A 22,349-nucleotide genomic window follows, 5' to 3' on the forward strand; every position below is an offset into this window, starting at 1 on the left:
CTTATATTTTTAGTCCTCTGAATGGAAGCGGCGAGTTGAGTCAGAGAGAGGAGAGGACAGAGAAGAAATGGAAGGAAATGTGGAAAAAAGGCGCAGGCAGATGGAGAGGCAGCAGCCGTGGGTTGCTGTGACTGAGATTGCACTGCCCTATTTAAAAACCGCAGGAGTTAGTGAATATTGCCGTGGGGCACATGGTATGTGTGTGGGGATGAAGAGAAAGTAGTGTGGAAGTAAGTGGAAAGACAAGGGGAAACAAATAGAAAAACAAGCCACCAGCATGGAAGCCCTCATTACTGTGAGATACCGATGATCTGATCACACAATGTATTCGAATAGTGATGCTCGTGACCATTAAAATGTCTGAATATGCTAAAGTTTTTCCGCTTAAAGGGACAGTTCATCCAAAAATTAAGTCTGTCTTCATTTACTTGCCCTCAAGTTGTTTCAAATCCGTATAAATATAGAAATATATTTGGAAGAATGCTTGTAAACCAAAACATTCTTGGTAGTCAACGGAGTCCATAGTAGGAAAAATTGCTTTATAAATGTCTCTGTTCTATTGAACACAAAAGAAGATATTTTTAAGAATTTTGGAAAGCAAGCAGTTCTGGGGCACTTTTGACTACTATTGTAATCTTTCCTACTAGAGCCCTGCACGGGCCTTAAATCTAGGCTTTAGCCCGGCCCTGGCCCGAGATGCTCAGGCCCGAGCCCTGCCCGACAAGCTTATCAGAATTCTAGGCCCGAGCCTGCCTAGACCCTGATTTTTTTTCTGTATCCCATTACACAGCCAATACTACTGTTCCAACCATTAAAATAGTTTTGTTTTGTTTTTTAATGGCAAAGCAGTTAAATATACATTTTTCCTTTATTAAGATAATTAAGCAAGCAATTCGCAATTCTTTTCTTTGGTAAATTAAACTTTTTGTCTTTTTAAAGAGACGACCAAGCGGCTAGCGCAAGATGTTGAATTGACTACGTTTGATCAATTTAGTCCATCAAATCAACACTTGGCTTGCCTGCAATAAAGTCCAAATATTTTTTTTAAATAAAGAAAAAACTCAACAATTTCAGCATATCACAATGTTAGTTTAAACGTTTATTATCACCACAACAGTAAAAGCTCACTTTTTTTATAAATGGAGGTGCTCTGCTGCTTGCAACGGTGAAAACTAACGAAAATGTGTCAAATCTAAACAATTTAAAATAATAATAATAACAACAACGTGCAGATTGTTTTACTTTAGCAACAATTACTAATCCAATGAAAAAAGTCTAATACTCCAAAATGGGTACAGCCACAAGAACAATCTCTTAAAGAACATCGTGTTGAAAAAGTACAGCATCCACAGTGGAAGGTTATAGTCCAGTCCTCCTTTCTTCTACAACTTGTCCTGCTTTGCTGAATGAACGCTTGCTGCTTCTGCTGCTGGCGAGGACACTAAACACTGTGAATAGTGGACCAGGGAAACCTGTATGTACGTGCGGGCTCAACTGCGTGCAAGCAGAATGTAATGTGTTTCAGCATGATGTGTAAACTTGTTTGATGTTTTACATTTACCATCATCAATGTCTAATATTTATTAGAAATATCAATGAATGTCTAATAGATAAAAAGCCGAAAACAAGCCCATTCCCCCCACCCCTCTTGTGAGCTATGACGTAAAAATTGTCCCGAAGCCGGGCCAGAGGGTCGTAAATAAGTCAGGGCCCGGGCTGAAATGAAGGGCTCTATTTCCTACTATAGTACATTTACATTTATTCATTTGGCAGACGCTTTTATCCAAAGCGACTTACAAGTAGTTTTATACAGTGTCACATTACTGCAGAGCAATCAGGGGTAAGGTGCCTTGCTCAAGGGCCCTTCAGTCATGACCTGCTGGCCCTGAGATTAGAACCGGCAACCTTCTGATCACAAACCCAACGCTCTAACCATTAGGCCACAGCTGACTGAAGTTTATACACATTTGGAACAATTCGTGGGTGAGTAAACAGTATCTTTATTTTTGGATAAACTGTCCCTTTACGGGGTGAGAAGAATAGTGAGACTTTGTGATCAAAATTGCATGCTTAACCTGATGTCATATATCATGTAAAGAGTTAAAAGAGAAGTGGCCCGCTGTACACTTTTAGTATCGGTTAGTTGTTGTGCAATTTGATGTTCGCAATTTGATGTAAAGCTTTTTTGGAATCTACCAAATTTCTTTCAATTATGTTCAATTGCAACATTAGAACTGACACAAATTGTTATTCTGATACAGAACATAGTCGGAACACTCGAAAATGGCTGTAAAATATGGTAACGGCGAGAGCTGATTTCCTTATGTCACATTGAATGCGGTTCACGTTGGCCACCACTCCTGGCCAACACATGGGAGATCGTTCTGTGACAACTTCCACCCGTCTGTCCGCAAACAGCCACACTGAACAAAAGTCATTCAGCAGAGGGAGAAACTAGATCTTTCTTTGGTTTCTGTCTGCGTTTATCACCCGTGGAGACGGCCGCGGCTGCCTAGGTTGGAAGTAAAAAGACGTCTTTGGTGAAATGGGGTATCAGTTTTTGGCTTCACAGTTGCATATTAGTGTGGTGAATCTAGCCATTGGTTGCGTCATTCAGGATATGGCCTTCGAACCAAACCTCACAGGGCATTAGATCTGTACTGGTGGCTCAAGAAAGAGATTCGGTGTGATATGTAATATCTTAATTTGGAAGCGTCTGCCAAGCGTCTGCCAAGTATAAACTCAAAAAGCATACATAGGAACTCACACCACTGCCTGTGGGGATATCCCAGCTAGACATAAACACACAGATATCCTCACACACTCTTCCCAGACTTGAGCATATGCAGGGCACGCATGTCTGGCCCACGGAGAGGGAGGAATGTGGAAAACCTCGTAACGCACCTCTGATTTTCCACTCCTGCTGAGTACACATCCCATTATCAGTTTTATACGAAGGCAAGAAATTCCTCCGGTGAGGTGGCTCCAGCGCCCAGATGCCCTGGGCGGCAAGGCTGCCGCATTCCTGGCTGGGGGGCCTCCTTCCGAGACAACTTAGGGTGGCACTTCATTGCTTGTTTTATAGAGATATAAAAAACTGGTATGCTCTTTCTCCCCAGCACCCCTCAGATTGCAGCGGCATATAATATGTTCGTTTAGTTGTGTGTGTGTGTGTGTGTATGGCCGCAGCGGACTGTGACCTCACAAGCTGGCGGGTCAGACTGTCTTGCGCTCTCCGCCAAAACTAATTAAACGGTGGTTGAGGAATAAGTGTTGTGGCACTGGTGAAATGTAAAGGAACTGTTGATAGATTTCTAACGTGTCATGGAAGAGGATTGGTTGTGTAATACAGGGGGCAAACAGAGGGTTTCTATGCCAGACCTCAGTTTAAATGGTTGTGCCTTCTTGATTGTAGCTGAAACGAGTGGCTGCGGGTTTATGTAAGTCAGAAAACATTTTACGGGAATGATACAGTACAAAACCACGACAGCTGCAGTCACGAATGTGAACAAAAAACAGCACTACGCATAATGTTGTGTGGCAACACTGAGTTTTACCTTCTAGAAATCACATGCTTGTATTATCAGTGTCTGTCACATGAATAAACATTGATCAGATTTTTATTCAGACCCAAAGGTTATCTTATTCAGAAAAAAAGAATGTGCTGGGATTTCAAAGTGAACCAAAACAATGGTATTAGATATTTAGCTTTTCTTGAAAATCAGTTTTTAGCAAACTTGGAATGTGCCGTATGACATGTTTGCCTGAGATTCCTGAGCAGATTTGACGTAGTCGCATTTCAATACAGTTCCACAACAGAGGTACTGTACATGGAGAGCTGATCTGGGTTAAAATGAGTCTTACAATCTATTTTATTCTAGATTTGCCCTCAAATTCCTTTGGTATTATAGAAAGACGTGTAAATATGGTATAGCTATGACGCAGCGGCTTTAGTAGTTCTTTTAAAATGTTTTGATATTATTTCAGCTTACATATTGTTTGGGTGTTCCTGTTTATATTACAAACAAATTTTAGATTATAGGAATACGTCATAAACAGGATCTGGAATGACGTGGCAGCTTAAGCAAGTTCCCGGAACAGTTTTTGTAAATATTAGAGATGATAGATTATTTGGGCGTTCCTTTCTATATTTGTCCCAAAACTTTATGTCTCGATCATGCGCTGCATGACGTGGTCATTTTTTGTTGTTTTTAAAAAATATATTATAGACTTATGACAGATTAATGAAATACTGCAAAGGTAGAAGCCAGGCGATGAAAAGACTTAAACAACACCGTTAATATTGTCGTGCTGTGGAAAGCACCCTCTGGAATTGTGGGAAAACTATAATCAGTCATGCTTTCTGAGGCTGCTGTTCTTCAATGACTCAGTGGGGCTGGAAGATCGCGCATCAATGAGACCACTGATCTCCGCTGCCAGCTATTGGGCTAGAACGCCGGAAGAAATAGGAAGAAAAAGCCGCTGTGGCATATTTGCCTATGTGGTTTCGTTTGTTGATATGTTTATTTATTTCCCGTACCCCTAGTCTGATGCGTCTCCAGGGGTAAATGTAAATATACATGTACAAACAAGCTCTCCTGGGACGCACGCACACCCATGATAGATTTGCACGTACAGGCATACATAAACACTCAAATATTCAAGAGGCCTCATGTGTGCAATCGCGCTCGGGCCAGATGATGAGGATGTGTTTGCGATGGGGGCCAGCAGTGACCTCAGACGCTTAACAGAGAAGCTAGTGTACCCCTCCACCCCTCTGACACACACACACATACACACGGCAGAGTACACACCCCTCCGCCCAGTGACACAGGGCAGGATCTGTTATTTAAGTCGCACACACAAGCATCTTAGGGTCCCAACCAAGTTCAGCGGCGGAACCTAATGAGCAGGTCCGCATTGTCAGAGATACAAAGGAAAGGCGTCCTGGGTGTTGCGTAACCGCATCATCTTCTTTTCGTCTTGTTTTGCACTAGGTCAGATTCAATTGTGTTCCCTGAATGCTTACCTTCCCACAGTGCCGGAAAAGAGCTGGACTTCTGCACAGATCTCTGAGGACAAAGGGCTGAGGCAAGCACTTCACTGTCTGGATAAGATTCTCTGGAAAACGGCTTTTCCCCCGAGAGTCAGTTTATGACATCAGCTGAACTTTCCTCCCATCCAGCGTCACTTTCGGTTGCATGTTTGTGCATGCAGAAAATGGAAAGAAAGGGTTTCGTGTCTGGCACTTTAGATGAATGATCAGGTTGTTTATGCGTGAGACAAAGAAGAACATTGTAATTTTTTTAAGGCATAAATTCAAGTAAACTAGCTGTTGAAATGGCCACAGTCGTTCGGATTAAAATACGTATATTTGGGTCTGGGCATGGATGTTGTTTCCGTGGAGAGGCGATGATAGACAAAACTGTGTTTTTACAGTGACTTGTGCACTTGGTGTCACTCAAAAGCAAAGCGAAGTCAATTTTAAGCATTTAATATAGTAATATTTATATTGAATAAATAGTAAGTAGCGGTTTTAATATGGCAGTCATTCTAGATGATCTATAAAAGTTGTCTCACATCTGTTGAAGATCATGTCAGAAGTTCATGTGAGCACCTGCAGACACAGGCCGTTTTGTGCTGTTCTATCAGCAGACCTGTAAGCCAAACATGACTTCATGCTTAACCCGATCTGTTTTTACTGTTCTTAGTCCCCTGGTATCACACGAGACTCGGCGGCCGCAAAACGAACATGGTACGGAACAAGCTAAACAGAACACGCGGGCACACGGAACAGCACGGCCAAGTGTCAGTGGAACTGGAAAAACAATTACATTAATTTCTTATTTAGTCGTTCGGTCTCAGTGCTGCGGGGAGAAATTATGAATGAGAGGTTTAGTCCTTTCTGCATCGCCTTTGTGATGTAGTTGTGTCTCTTGGAAAAGAAAAGTCACGGTCTGGTTACACTATAGACCTGTTTTTGGAAATAAACGTGCCCGTGAAGAGGACTCGTATTATGACGACATGGAAAAGGCAGATTTTTCCCCCTTCCTTTTGCTAGGACAAGAAGCTTGGAAAAAACTAATTCAAAAAAAAGACTTTGTCGCAACATGGGAAGAAACTACAATGGCATCAGAAAGTGCTTTGAGCTTGTTTGTGCACAAAAAATGTGCATTTGCGTGCTTGTGCCCAGCTTTTCCATGGGTAACATTTTGGTCAGACATTTTTCTACATTTCTTTTTCCTCCAGTGGAACCTAGAGTTTCCAAGCCTGGAACTATTATTTAGTGTTTGTTCTGAGCTCAAGTGTGTGTGGCAGACCACTGTTTCACTGACGGAAAGCTAGGGCCAGCCCCTCTAGTCAGAGCAAACATAAAAAAGAACAATTCTTCCTCATTCTTAACCTCACTTCCTTTGTCTCCTCGCTAAAAGAGAGCTATAGAGATTTGCTCTTGCATGTGGGCGAATGTGAATGTGTGCTTGCGAGCAAACGAGTCGTCTGCGCTGTTGTGGTGTTGTAGCCTGCAGTGTTGTGGGAGTTAAGTTCACACCTTTGCGATACCACTTCCTGCGACGTCATCGACGCGGTTCCTGCCTTACGGTCGTAATCACGCGGCTGTTTTTGCCATCCAGGTGCATGCTGGGATGCCACCCTCTGTTTAGAAAAAGTGCCTGTGACTGTTTCACTAAGAACCTTTACGTTTGTTCTTTGATGTTGTTTTCTGCAGTATCTCCACCTTCTCTCTCAGCTCCTCAGAGGTCGGAAGCCACTTGAAAAATGCCAAAATAATCTGTCCTCGCCAAGTACACGCTCGGGGCTCTTTAAGGGAAAGAGACAGATTTAGATAAGGAGTCTGAATTACTTTATTGTTGCCCGACACCTCTCTTTTCTAGAAACAGCTCTTCAAATAAGATCCCATTAGGGAAACATCTAACATGTTGTTGCAGCCGCTATGTTAAAAGATGTTGAGCAAGAATTATTTAAGACACCATTTGAATGCCAAAAAAAGACCAGATACATTTTTATTTGCATACTAAGCGATATTTTATAAATGTACATTTTTATGATTGTTCATTTTTTTATATTGACATTTTTGTATGATTTGTATAATTATGATTTGTAAATTTATATAATAATTTTTATATAATAATACGATTGTAACATATTTCTCAAATATTAATTATTAATAGGTAAATAAAAAAACATAATAATAAAATTATATAATAAAATACTAAAATATGTATGTATTTATATATAATAAAATATAAAATAATATTTGTTTAACCTTCATAAAGGGTTATTATAGTTCTGTTATTATATTCTGTTTTCAGTTTTATTGTTTAAGGACTATTTTGAATTGACTTTTCTTTTTATATTTTGCTTATATTTTGTTGCTTCATATTAATTTAAGAGAACATATATTTTTTTATTTGTTATTCATTATTTATTAATTTAGTTTAAGTTAAATAATATTTAGGCCAATATTTGATTTCATTTCAATTAACCGGAATGTTTTGATATTTGTAGTAAACTATGATAACCTTGCCACCATAAAATGTCAACTGTACACTGTTCAGCCACCACCCAGTCAGAAACGGTATAATGGGTTAAAGGCGCTAAGCCGTGAGCAAAGAACATCCATGTACAGGAAATGCTGTTATTTTACTGACGATGCCATAATTATGATGCCACAGTGACATCCTCTCTTTCCTCACACAGCTGTGAAACCCCACCCTCTGCACTTGAGCCAGACACTAAAAATGCTTTGTCTCTGTCTGTGTCAGATTCCTGGAAGTAAAGACTCGCATTATACAAATAAGGTCAATTTGTGAAAAAGGTCTTACTCTGATAAAGATCTTGGCATTTAGAATTATTTCCAATTGAAATTGTTGTCTCATCGGGTCTCATCGTGATGCTCTGACAGGGTCCCTCATCTTACCGCTTAGCAGCAGGAGGCGGACGAGGCCATTCCTGGGAAGTAATTTTCCGGGAAAGTTGGCACCTGGACAGTATGATGGGGTGTGACTTTGTCCCCCGCACACAATAACAGCACCAAAGTCTTCTTTACAAGCTCTTCCCACTGGCAGCATAAAAAGAGGGTCTTGTTTTGGAAATACAAATGTGTCCTTAAGACTCAAGTGTCTCAAAATGCCCTCCCTCACTTTCTCTCCTTCCGGCAGGATTATGTGGCCTTGACTGTGGGGATTGTCTGTAGTGGGCCACTTTAGCCTAGCTGCACTTCAATATTAATGCATCAGGAGGCTTATGGAGAGACTGTTATTATCCTCCGTGCATGTCTGTCTCCGGCAGGGTGACAGTTAAAGGGACAGGCGCCACGGGCCTGTTTTCTGGGACGGCCACCCGAGCCTAGAGAAACACTCAAGGGTGATTGATTGATATTCTTGGACCCCAAGATTTTCCCTTGTGGACTGTATTCACTCATAATTATAGGAATGGTTGGAGGACAGGGCACTTGCTCTCCAGTAACAATATTATTCTATTGGGTCTTAAGCCACAAAATGCCAAACTTTCTCAGCCTCATTAATGCCTTGGTGATGCCCTGTGATCATTGGTGAAAAGTTCTTGTATTGTTTGAAATGTCACAGTACAATGTTATTGTCACTTGATATATGTTTGAGTCACATTCTCTAAAATGCTATTTAAACATGTCCTCTCTCTCTCTTTCTCTCTCTCTCTCTCTCTCTCTCTCTCTCTCTCTCTCTCTCTCTCTCACACACACTCACACACACACACATTTATAACTTTGTCTTTTAATAGTTGTGTAGTCCTTTTCTTGGGAGTGTCTCTTGCTAGACGTCTACGAGTGTGATCATGTGCGATGGCTGTGAGAATAACTGTCTTCAACTGCCTTCAAGTATGAACTCTGTGACCCTTGACCTAGACTACAGCATATGTTTGAGCAACTTATGACCCACTTCCCTTTGATGTGAAACTACTTCTCGACGTGCTGCATGTCATTCGGATTTTGTCCATATTTAGACAAATAGATTGCTCTTGTCGCGTTGTTTTTATAGCATCGTTCTGAGGTTGACAAAGTCTAAACTTGTGTACAGATGTGTACATGTTTTACTTGTGAGTATTGCAGGTTTCAGGATATTTCATCATAAATCAGAGTTAGGGTTGGGGAGATGGAGAAGTAGCACTGTGTTGTGAGACTACCACACAGGAAGTGCTGTTTACCACCTGAAGAGAAGCCAGCGGGTTATTGTTTAGATCTGTAGTGAGAAACTGGCTGCTTTCACCAGCATCCTCCATCAAACATCGATTCAGGAAAACACTCTTCCTGTTTGTCATCATACTCGACACTATCCAGGCAAAATGACTTTCGTCCCACTCTGAGGATAGTTTGGTGTATCTCTTTTTGGTTATGTACATTCTCTCTTTACTTTGAAACAACAGCTATAAACAAATTCTCTGTCCAGAATAAACAGTTTCTAGTGAAATCTGGCAAATACACTACCAGTCAAAATTTTGAATCACTTGACAGAAAGGAATCAAAGAATTCTTCTTATTAAAAATTTGGATCTACGGGCATGCTTAAATGTTTTGATAAAATTATTTAAATTAGAATTAGTTATGTTAACTTTTTTCATTTCAAGTTAAACTAGTTGTGTTTGCAGGACCCACAGCAGTATTTGTTATAAAGACAGCCAGAAGATTTACTTTATCCCAATTACATAGACAGCATATGGTTCATTTATGTTATTTATCTTGCTGTTTACAAAAAGTTGCTATTTGTTTTTATAGAAATTATGAAAACATGTATATCTGAAATAAGTATTTTATAGTAAATGTTGAAATCAGGTCCAACAGATCCGAGCATCATACGAGGGTGGTTTAAAAGCAACCCAGGGTTGATCCTCAAAAGGCAGGTTCATAACATTTTTGCAAGATTTGTGATGCTAAAGTAAAATTTTTCATCCCCACAATATTCCCATAGTTCTATACTTATGTGTACTGTTTATATATAAGTATTAATATTCTAAAATGTTGAAAAAAGTAACTAAATCGAGTAAGTAATCCTACACTTCTGACTAGTAGTGCATGTTATTTTGTATTGTTGACAATGCTAATAGCTGTTGCTGCCTAGAGAGTTGTGATGTTTATATATGGTGTGCTGCTATAAGAGGAGCCCATGTCCCTTCCAGGGTAAAATCACTGTGTTCTGCCTCCGAGTCCATCAATTACAGCCGTAAAAAGCCCTCATTTCATACCAAACTGTCAATGTCCCACCAGATTGCCTGGGTACTTTTAACAACTGCCCTCCCAATTCCCCCTGCATATGAAAAGGCACATTAAGAGAGAAAATGAGTGGAAACTGGACAGACGGGGCCTGGATGTATTTTTTACGGACTGACTCAGACACCAGCGCAGCGCCAGCTTCTCGACTTGTATAACAGCGGAGGGATTGGAAGCGAGCGAGCTTGACTCACAGTGTTATCATGAAGAATCTGCTCTTGTTTTTCTTTAGAAGTAGAAGGAGAGAGAAGAACAGAAGGACAAGTGGGCGGACTCGCCTTGCACAGCAAAAGACAGCCGAACCCCATGACCTCACCGCGGTCTACAAGGAGCGTTATCCTCGGCCAGCTTGGGGTGTTCTACAAACGGGCTCCTCGTCCCGTTCTCCCGGGCAGCTCCGTGTTACTATCACACCCGATCCCGTGCGCTCGCCTTGTGTGATGTCGCACTTCCCTGTTTTAAATCTCAGGAGAGGAATCTCTTGGCAAGCGATGAGCCGATGTTGGCACGGTTCCTGCGCCACAGCGAAGTGAAAAGGGGTGAGGGGGACGCTAACCAGTCCACTCATCCCCGATGACGTAAATGTCACTTCCCCCTTTCAATCTGGGTTTTGAAGTTAGATACATGGTGAAAGGACGCGTTTGAGGAGATGACACTGATTAGTTTGCTATGGGGGTGACTGTCGTGGCTTACGCACAACGGTCGTGGTACTCTGTGATTAATGCCTATTAAACGCCATGTGGCTCCAATTTGTTGCATCCCAAATCCTGTTTCCCAAAGCGCTGATTACAGACTTAAAGGCCAGCTCTTCTACACCTGCTGGATGGATGCTCATTGTGCCCCGTTCTTGGTCATGTGGTCCCGCTGACACTTCCGATAGACAAGTTACAAGAGACAGTCCTGCTTGTGAATCTTTGCCTAATTCTGTGATAAGGATTTCACAGCTCATCTACATCACAAAATATCACGAAGCTTAAATATTTTCTTTCCAGCAGTTTTGTTTTACTGGAAGACCTCTAGAGGTATTTGCCATGCGATGGTTCAAATTAGTCGTGAGCAATGAATCAGTTTTTCGCCTTTTAAGACCGGTCAGCTCGTAAATCGCCGAATACCTAACATCATTTTTTAACAAAGGTGTCTGGCTGGTTCCTTTTGATACTTTTCTTTTATCGTCTCCAAAGGTCTTGCAGTGCTTTAAAATATTTCTGGATGGTTCACCCAAAAATGAGGTCATCATTTACTCACCTTTTGTCATTGAAAACCTGTATGAAGAAAATATATTTTTATACAACAGCGGCACCCATTCACTTCTACTGTATGCACACAGAACCAATGCAAGTCAATGGGTACCGTCTTTGTTGGGTTACCAACATCCTTCAAAATCTCTTCTTTTATGATATACAGGTTTGTAATGACAAGAGGGTGATTAAATGATGACAGAAGTGGTCATTTTTGGGTCCCAGTGTAGAAGGCTGACATTGATTTTTGCTTTTTCTGAACTCACCAATCATATGGCATTGCATTTTAATGTCTTTCAGAGGTGATTGGGTGACCACGGATCAGGTGTAAACCCAGTTTGAGTCCGCTGGAAAGATCACATTCATTAAAAGCACGGGAGACCAATTTTCTCGCTTTGAGTACAGATCTTGAGACATTTGATCAGAAGCCAGCCAATGCCGTCAGGAAATCCACTTAGTCCAATTTCCCGGTTCTTGTGCGGGGTAACGTGACACCGGACCCCGGATGTCAGGGGAACACTTACCGCCCAACAATAAAACGTGTGACTCTGATGTCATGACCGCAAATATGTGCCAAATTCCTTACCGATGCACTCATCTGTCAGCGCTGCTCTTTCAATTAAACCGCCCTGTCATGAAGAGACATGGAGGAGTCGTGGAAAAAGGAAAAGTCAACGGGGGGATTCGGTGGGGGATTGTGTGCAGCTGGGGCCGGTGGAGAACAACATAGCCGACTGATTTGTTTGTTTGCGCTGGGAGACATGTGACAGTTTAACAGTCTTTCTCCTTTTTTCCCCATCGTCTTTTTTTAGGACGGAGCTAAAGTAGGGAGCCGTCACCTTTGTTGCTCGTGTCATTTGTCAAACGTACTTTCCAGTTTCCTTCCATAAATTTTTAAGTCGTCCCATTAAATATAAGGTAATTGCATTGTCTCTATATGGCGCCTGGAGCTACAAGACTTATTAAAGTGACACAAAAGGCAGTGTGCGTTAAGAGTATTTATTAAAAAGAATGGTATTAATTATGGAAGAGAAGAAGAGTGCTAGATGAGGAACATTTGCTCTGCAGTAACTACGAACCGGTGTGCCATTTTAATGCCTTCACATTGTGTATATGTGTACGTAAAGCTGTCAATACAGCTCCCGTTGATGACAGACCGCGTTTGGCCGATCTATTCTCGGCAGTTCCTCCTCACCCTGTTATTGGTCCCCAGCTGGGCTTCATTAAGCCAACTTCCTTAATTAAAAAGAGGTTCGGTTTTAGAAAAGAATTGTCACGATTCGTCAGACGTGCAAGAGAATGCAAAAAGAGGAGAAAAAAACATTTAAAAGAGAGTAACCGAAAGAGGAAATGAGAGCGAATAGGACTACGGTGCGTGCGATGGAGGTGCCGGGCAGGGCAGGTGCACCTGACAGAGTGCTCATTGGTTCCCATGGTTGCAGGGCGAGTCAGAATGATGACGGCTCTGCTTGCCTGAGGGCTCTTCCTTTTCTGTGATACATTTAGCTTCTTAATGCCACCTCAAATGATCTTGCTAACTTTCCTGTATTACTCTACATTAATTTTTTAGCACCCTGAATAATGTTGTGGAAGTGAGGCAACAGGAAGGCTCGTCGCTCTGACAAATTTAATTTGGAGGATGTGGTCTGATCGAATGAAACAGTGGAGACAGGTCAATGTAAATAAAACTTAATGCACTGAGCCCGACTTTGTCAAGCCGGACGTGCACTGGTATCAGGGCCAATAAACAATCAGCATTGTTTTGAACAGCTTTACTTTGACATATTTGCATATAACACACTTGCTAGTCAAAAATGGAACTAGAGATAAATGTTTAAGAATTTTGATGATTATGTAAGATCCAGCCGAGCAGTTAGGAAGCCATTCCGCGCTGCACCTATTTGATTTTTATGAGAAGTTTGTGTTCTCTCAACAAAAAGTGAATGGAAACGGATTAAGGTAGAAACGACTCCATAATGACATATTCCGTGTGTCAATTCTGTAATCCTATTCACTTCAACACAAAGAGGCAGAAAATGGTGTGAGGATGTTACGATGGAGAACCGGGTGGGGTGTGGAAATGCATTTATGGTGTGACATTATATCGCACGAAATCATTTTTTTCTGAAATTACACAGACCATTGAAATAGAAATGAGGCATTCACTTGGCATTCTTTACATTATAATTCACACGCCGCGGAATGGCACGGTGCACCGTTTATGAGCGCTTCGGATAAAAATGTGCCACATGTCCTCAAGTACTTTCAAATTACAATTTACAGGAGGGAAAAGTGGAGACATATAATTAGAGTTATTTATACCCAGTGCATCTCCAATTCGTCGCCTGTTCGGTTTAATGTTGGGATTTTATTTTGGATTAAGATGTACTAAGGATTAAGCACTCATCATTGCTCAAAGCACAGAGGCTTTTTTGTGCACGCACAACAATCAACTCACCATCAACAAGTCAGAGTCACTTTTCAGGAAACCATCACTACTTTGTGGACCATTCAAAAGCTTGTTTATCCATGGGAATGCATCTGTTTCTTTTCATTTAGTGTGAATATTATACTCAGGGACCTGATATGGGTTAACAAGTCATTAAAACCATCTGCACAATCCTTCACTCTAGTCTCTTACATCTTTTATTATAAAAACTTTAACGTTCCCAATCATGGTATCATTGTGAAAAGTAATGTTCGAAATGTCTGCCGTTCTGATTTGTAACCCAACCGTGTTTTGGAACGCAGTGTGATATATGTAAGCCCCGGTGACAGATATTTTTGCGGGTGACAGGAAGTGCTGCCTGTGTTTACCCTGGGTTAGCTCCACTGCAGATTGTGATGCAACCTTAAAGAAATGTCTTGTTTTTCTGGGTTAGCTGTGCTTGTCTTAGTGCAGCAGAGCAGCATAATGGTGTTTGTAATATCTCCAGCCCTGGGGCACATTTTAGATTGTGAGGCTGCGGAGCACAGCTTGGCTGCGTTCACTCGGAAGAAGGGGGAAAGAGGAGAGGAAAAATAGTGAAGCATGCTGGGCTTTTGGAGAGCAGGCCTCGATAGAGCTAAAGAGACTTGCAAGTGCTTTAACTAAGAATGCGATGTCCATTATCGATGTTATCTTACGTTTGTGGACTTCTTTATTATTACAATTAATTGTTAACGGTGGTATCATGTTTTCAAGGTGTTTTAAAAGTGTTTTACATAGTAAAAAATATAGTGCATAATATAGTACATATAATCAAACAGTATATTTGATCAAAACCAGTATAATATTAGGAATACATAAAAAAAGAATTCTGCCATTATTTACTCACCCTCTTGTCATTTCAAACCTTTATGGCTATCCTTTCCAGAACACAAAAGAAGATATTTTGAAGAAAGCTGTTAACCGAACAGTGCCGGCACTTCTATTGTATGGACACAAAACCAATGACTGTGAATGGGTGCAGGTTAACATTCTTCAAAATATATTTTTTTGTGTTCTGCGGAAGAAACAAAGTCATACAGGTTTGAAATGATGAGAGGGTGACAGATTTGTAATGTTTTGGGTGAACTGTCTCTTTAAATGAATATGTTGCGTGTCACATTTGCCACAAAGTAAATGGCCCTGTAATATGATTAAGAAAGATAATAAATAGCTTGAGGTGTTCCATTTAGTCATTGTCATTTTCCAGACCTGGTATCTTATCTTTAGGAGAGGTTTTTTATAGCAACACTACAGCAAGTTTCTTTCCTCCGTTGTGTTCTGCTGGCTGATGTTCAGTCTTGTCCAATCACAAACACAAGAGCCCTGTGGTCATTGTCTGGATTCCTTTCTATTTTAATGTCTTTGGGGCCTTTTCGTGCCAGTTTAGTAGCTGCGATTTGTTTTTAAAGGCACACAATTTTCCATGAATGATAAGGAAGCCTGATTCTGTCTGATTAGCAACCAAGGTAATTATGGCCGGTGTTCTCTTGTGGTTGATAAGATTTTTGTAATTTGTTAGATTATGTCACTTTTCCCGGGTGGAAGGTAGATCAGTATTATGTAAAATACAGTAAATAGCAAGAGACACTATATAATTTCAGTATTTTCTGTTGTGTTATTTGATCGAATTGGATCTTTATTGCCATTTTACAACTCTTTGTGTATGTTATGCTATAGACGGTGCAGCATGGTTTGTGCATTAATACATCAGAGAATTCCTATTAATAGTGCAGGATTGCTCCAAAGGGAGCATGCTTATTGTTCTAACAGATGCACGGCTGCAGTTTATTTATATAAAGATTTGATAGTCCTCACATTAAATATTATCATTAAACTTCCATTCCTTTTCTCTTTACAGCGGTCTGTTTAATCTCTGCACCCTGGCCAGGATATCCTTTCTGTCACCACACTGCCCTGCCGTTGCCCGCCTAACCCGTCTGCCAGTAGAGGCACCAGCGTGAAGAAAAACCTGCCTGGGCGGCATTCTCTCGCAGTGAACCTTCCGGTGAGTTTTCAATGTCACACCACACATGTGTAAAAATGGAAGGATGTGCAATCGTCTGGGAGGCCATGAAGGACCCAGGTGTTTAGTGTGGAAAAAATGGAAGAGGGAGAGGCAGACACATGTTCCGCGGGGCTGTGCATCATCTGGAGGAGCTGTGTGTACCCCTCACAGATGCAGGAGGGAGATAAATGTGCGTCGCCAAAAATATACGATTTACCACAGCTGATAAAAGTCATGTGAGCATTTGCAAGGCCCTAGAAATACATATAAGAATCATATAGATCAGTAATTGTCAATTAGAGAAACGCCAGAGGCGGTGAAAAGATTTTAATGTAGCTTTATTATACATAAGAGTTTTAAGCCGTAACTTCTGTTTTAAGACTGTAAACAATATTAAATACATTAACCCTTATTTTTTTATTTAAATAGAAAAATAACTTGCTCTTGTAGGTTTAGGCTATACAACGGAGTACAAATGTATGTCACGAATACTGAAGCTTCAAACGCTGAGCCAAAAACCCTGACAAGGATTATTTTCGCTGGTGCTCAGAGGACTGACAACCAGACAGCCATCTAATTCCTGTCCAGCAGTGCTTAAGCTTTTAACCTTGGTCAGTGACTAGAGTCATTTATTTCTACTCCATGAGACCAGGGCACACCGGTGGCAGATGTTTCAACCCTTCTACTCGGGATCATAGCTTCCAGATGGTTACTTCTTGTTTTGTACCTTCTCTTTATAGAATTTTGGCAATGGAAATACTTGTAACTTACAAGCTATAATGTTCCACTCGGTTTGGCCAATCCAGTGCACCCTCTTGTTAGCACCCAGTAGGTTTTTACAAAGTGCAGCGGAGGACTGTTGTTCCTTTTAATTCCTTGGAGACCTGCAGCACTCCTATGTACATCTTGATGCGGCTTAGTGAAAAATGACCTTGTTCCCTACAGCGCGCCGGATGTAACAGAGCTGCAGAGATTTTAGCAGAAATCCGTCATCGCTCCGTGTGCATATACACCATTCTTTATATTTGAAGTCCATCATAGATATTAGATCCCTGAAGCCATGGACACCGCAATCGTTGAAAACTGCAGTCATTGTTTGGCAACAAGTTGTAGATAAGTAACTGAGACATCAAAGATCCAAGTCATTAGCATCGAAGCAAAAACGTTGAGGCAGTTGTTCCCTTTGAGCTTTTGGATTTAAAAGTTAGCCATCTGTAGATTTGATGTGTGTATATATAGTAGCACATGCCTTACGAGTTCTTACATAGCTTAAATTAATGTTGTAAGTGGGAAACCAGTAAGAAAGACAATTTATCAGTGTCTCCACAGCTGCTTCCTGACATTTCTGCAAAATGTTGTGGAAAATTTAACGAAGGCTAGTTTGTAATGGTTTCAAGCTTATCCAGTGGAAAATATGACGGTCTTTCCATAGACAATTAAGACCAACATGGAGCCTTGTTTTTGATTTTTTTGAATCCCTGTCTTTCCTTCCATAGGCCAGTGTTCTGTTTTAAACCAAGCGTAAACGGAAACATGTACATTAAAACAGATACAGCTGTGGAGTGTGAGCTACCCCTAGGATTGCTGGCGCTTGGCTAAGTGATCTTAACTGTGGCACCTACAGGAAGATTTAGCATCGAATCATGTTTTCTCCCACAGTCCACAGGGCGGACGTGTTTTTTAAACGCCTCCTCCAGGAAAATGTCATAAATCCGTCTAATGACCTATATGCGGTGCTGATGAGCTTCCCCGTTACTTCCATGACGTTTTCCAACATTGCACCAGTCCAAAAATATGCAGCTCTTGTTTTGGGAGTGGGAATGTTTTCATCTGTGCCGTTTTCAATTATCGAGCCATCCTGTAAATACACTATGTTGGACCGCTGAAGTGCCTCAGAGTCCCGCGCCAGGCCAGGGTACATTTCGCCTTTCCGGACCGTTGTTTTCTGTAGTGGCCAGACTGGCCACTTATTTGATTGGTAACCGTATCTCGTGTGGGGGATTGTGTCTGAGCTTTTAGAGTGCCAGTTAAATTAGCCATGACTTCATGCTGAAAGGGATTTATTCTCTTTTAAATAGCTGTTGTGTTAGCTTTCAGCAGGCCCTCTCTTTTCGACCTAAGACCCACAGGGCTCTGACCATGGGACTGTCCCCATGCAGGCCTCTTTAGTCACAGAGAGGTTGATGAGAGAAAGTGTTGCCCTGCTTGGATGTGATAGGCAGGATGGTAGCTTTGTCATTGTTGTAAATAGATATCATAATAACAGGCCCCTTTCTTAACCGCTTCATTAGAATCACAACATTACAAAAAGCAGCGGCTTATGTTTTATTTAATGCCTGATGTCAAGCCCCAGTCAGATTTCAGCAATTTGTCGACCGAGCGCACTCTGGACGGATGATATTATTTAAATAATCACCATTGATATGATTTTAATGACAAGCTAATGGCTGATGTGTCCCTTCCTTCGCCCTGTCTCCAAACTAATCAGAGCGAGCGAGCGATCTCTCCCTCTTCTTTATGCAGCGATATTGTCCCTATGAAAGAATCGCCCATCATTTCCATGAATGCGAGTGTGTTGATGCTTGATTTTTCCGGTACATTCAGTCTGTCGTTCTCGCCTAGTCGCTGGCATCACAGCTGCCGGATAATTACGCATTCGACCAAATGTCTTGAAGGGTTGTATGCACCTCGTTTCCGGCAGCGAGCGAATCTCTGCAGCGTTGCCATCCCTCTCGGCCCACACAGGCAGAGAGTTGGATGGGCTGGGTTGTGTAACTGAAGCCCCTTTCATAACGCAATTCACTAACACCGTAACCCTGCATGTTATTCATGCCTTCTCCACCCACACAGGAACAGTCACCCACTCTCCTCAGCCTGTCTCGAGATGGCTGTAGATGCATCCCACGCATGCTTTCTCTCCGGCACACACATTAAAGCCGTACAAAGCGTTAAAAATACTTCCCCTCTTCTTTAATGGCTTCCTCTCTCCTCCGTGTTTCTTTGAAAGACCGGTTGATTTGTCTGAACTGCCTTTTCATGTGCTACTTTTTCTATCGAAAGCTCACTTAACTATTGTGAAAGACGAAGTTATGAAAGCCTTGTGACCTTGCGATTTTGATATTGTAGATGTGTAGAACACCCTTCTGCTGACCATCTGGACGGGATGTTAACATGTTCATGTCTACGCGCTGGCCTCTCACTGAGCTGTTCTGCTTGGGGGTCTTAATGAGGAGTCGGTATGACACTCCAGGGGGCTGACTCACACACATTTTGGATGAGACATCCTCCTGTCCTGCTAACACAGACCAAAATTCTAGCACGTAAGTTGCTGCATTAGCAAAAGGGGAGTTGCTGTGGAGACAAAAGTTTTGGGTGAGTGAAGGAAAGGTAATGTGAGGATAGAATAAGTGGGCTAAAATTCTGGACCGTCTTAGTTTTTCCCTTTTTTAGAGCGAGCGGACAGTGCCTTTTTTCAGGAGGTTACAGCTATTGACATCATTCCCAAAGACAGTTGAATTGCTCTGGAAAGACATGTGCCAGTTGCTTTAAAAGTCAAGTCTTTATTGTAGTGTCCTTACCTCTGTATATTTTCAGATCCTTTCTCATCTGATTTGTGCCAGATGATAAAGCCAGTTGGACTAGTAAAAGTTGCCTCCACCACTAATGAGTTTGGATAGTTGGAACGCAAGCCATGGAAAATCAACTCAGCAACCTCTCCTCCTCTGCAAGAGTAGTATTTATGTACACTTGAAATCCCCTGACGGCACCGAAGCCCCTCTTGAGAAACAAGCGAGGTGTAAGCAAAACGACAATACAAATGAGGTAGATGAGACACAACATGGTTGAGGAACTGTCCACGAATGATTTTGGCGTAGAAATTTGTAGCTATAACCTTTATAACTATCATACACATTTACATTACATTTAGTCATTTAGCAGACGCATTTATCCAAAGCGACTTGAAATTAGGTAAATAATGGAACCAATTGGAACAACATAAGGACAACAAAAAGCAAAAGCGTAGTAAAACTGTTCTCATATAGCCTACAACAGTATACAAAGCTAAGGTTTTTTAAAGTTAGAAAGATTAGAAAAGAGATAGAAGAGATAGAGGTCAGGTGTTGACGGAAGAGATGTGTTTTTTTGCCGATTCTTAAAGATTGCTACAGAATCTGCTGATCTTGTAGCAGTGGGCAGATCATTCCACAAATGTGGAACAGATCGAAAGAAGGTACGTTAGAGTGAATATCTTTTTTTGGGATGGCACTACAAGACGTTGTTCATTGCAGAGCGTATAGATCTGGTGGGTACATAAGTCTGTATTAGCAAGTGAAGATATGGGGGTGCTGAACCAGTGGTGTTCTTGTAGGTCATGAGGAGAGCTTTGAATTTGATGCGAGCGACTATAGGGAGCCAATGTAAATTAATGAAGAGAGGAGTGACGTGTACTCTCTTCGGTTCATTGAAGATCACTCTTGCCGCTGCATTCTGGATCATCTGTAGAGGTTGGGTTGTGTATGCTGTAAGTCCACCCAGTAGCCCATTGAAATAGTCCAGTCTGGACAGGACAACTAGGACTTGCTTAGCATGCTCGGACAGGAAAGGTCTAATTTTCCAAATGTTTCATAACCACTGAATGAAAACAATTAGCAGCATGTTGAATTATTTAAAGTCGGTCCTACAAGGGACATCTACATTGTGCCACTTGGACTTGGGGAAATGAGATCTGGCTCGTGTACCTCCCCAGCATCATGGCTGTGATGTCACGGGGGAGTAGACAAAAGGTGGAACCCAATCTCCGGAACATACTGCCCAGTGTGTACCTCAGTGAAATATGTGATCTAGTATCCCTTTCTACCTCCAAAGAGTCCATTAGTTTAAAGTATGAAAACTACAAAGTCACATTTACGAGTCCAAAACTGCAGATCTTTATGTGCTTAAATCAACAGATCACATTCCTTGCATCATAAAAAAACTGGAAACAAAAAAGCTTGACTGAATCACTCTGTTTATTACTAGAACCCTGTAACTTTGGCAAGAGTCAGGCCGCTGATAATCACGTCTTTTTTCCAAAATAGCTTTTTTCCAAGTCTGCTTCTATTCCCCTTTGCTTATTTGTTCTTTTATGTTTTATGTATTTGTTTGCAGTCTTGCAATGTCCTGGTGTGAACTTCAGGGAGATTAGGCACGTCGGCTGCTTAACGGCTTCATATGCGACTGCAAAAAGGACAGGTAGTCTCCCTTCAAGTGAAAAGGATATCCAAATGGCTTAGAATGTGACATAATGTCTCTCCAAATCCCTTTAGGACTGTTGCACCATGCAGCATTTATTGACAAACAGACCGCTGTTAATCCGTTGACTGAAATCTGACAGCAGAACTGTAAAATGTATAATCCTCACATTAGATTAGATGGTTTATTTTTATTCATGAGCAAATGTCCTCATAAAGGTTCCTATGTTTGTATTATTGCGGTACTGTGCATGAGTGTGAAGAGCTTGCTGTGGCCTCAAGCTAAGAACCTCCCACACTCTGTATACTGAAATGGGGCAGGGATATGAGTGGGACAGCAGACGGTAGTGTACTGATCTCAGCCGTGCGGGGATCACAGTAATCTTTGGGCATAAACAAGTTTCATAACCATCTAGCATGTACAACATGGGGTGGATTAAAATAATGTTTTGTGGCTATGTATGTGGTGTTGTGCATGTGAAGGAACAATACATATTGTAGGTCTACTGGGTACCTTTGCCAGTAAGCAGGAGTCAATGTCATACTGTATTCTTGTATCCTTTTTTGCTTTATGTAATTTGACTTAGACATTCTTTTGTAAATTCTGGATTTGTTGTGAATGGTACTGCTCTTATACCTGCTGACAGTGTGTCTCACGCACACGCACTCAAACTGTAAGCACATCTGTTTTTTGCCACTTAAAGTATTTTTATCCTACCTTAAATTCATTGATTATTCAGTTTATTCGGTACAGGAATATGTATAAACAGGAATATAAGTTGTTAAAAACACCTTAGTCCACGCAGACTAATAACAAGGTCAGACCAATCAACAAATACAGACCGAAAGTTAACCATGCCTGTGTGTCAGATGAAAACTATATCTAGAATCCAATTGAATCGCTTTAGAAAGAAAATATTTTGGCCTTTGAAATATCTGTTGTCCTTTTCCATGCTTTCCATGTACTTGCTTATACTAATTCCTTATACTGAAGAATCATGTTTAAAGGGGGTTATTGCTAGCTATTGCTATTCTTTTTTAGAGTTATAGATGTAGGCTAGAGAGACTTTTGCAGATTATGGGTGGTACTGCAGTACTTTGCAAATATATTAAAAACATGTTTGTGTACAGTTCCATGAAACTGT

The 22,349-nt window shown here is 41.2% G+C and overlaps 1 protein-coding gene across 6 annotated transcripts in view; it reads left to right on the plus strand.

The window, feature by feature from the left end:
- The window catches only part of hivep2a (HIVEP zinc finger 2a), a 64,954-nt gene that overhangs the window by 30,000 nt on the left and 12,605 nt on the right, over positions 1–22,349 (plus strand). For 5 of the 6 annotated variants that reach the window (XM_079475439.1, XM_079475440.1, XM_079475438.1 and 2 more), the window contains one exon: positions 15,827–15,973. The gene's annotated coding sequence lies outside the window, so the exon portion shown is untranslated. Of the gene's footprint in view, positions 1–15,372; positions 15,435–15,826; positions 15,974–22,349 lie in introns of those variants that run through there. The other variant, XM_079475443.1, reaches the window with a different exon arrangement.

Source organism: Barbatula barbatula (assembly GCF_947034865.1).
Source record: "Barbatula barbatula genome assembly, chromosome: 15".
In the NCBI taxonomy this organism is placed as follows: domain Eukaryota; kingdom Metazoa; phylum Chordata; class Actinopteri; order Cypriniformes; family Nemacheilidae; genus Barbatula; species Barbatula barbatula.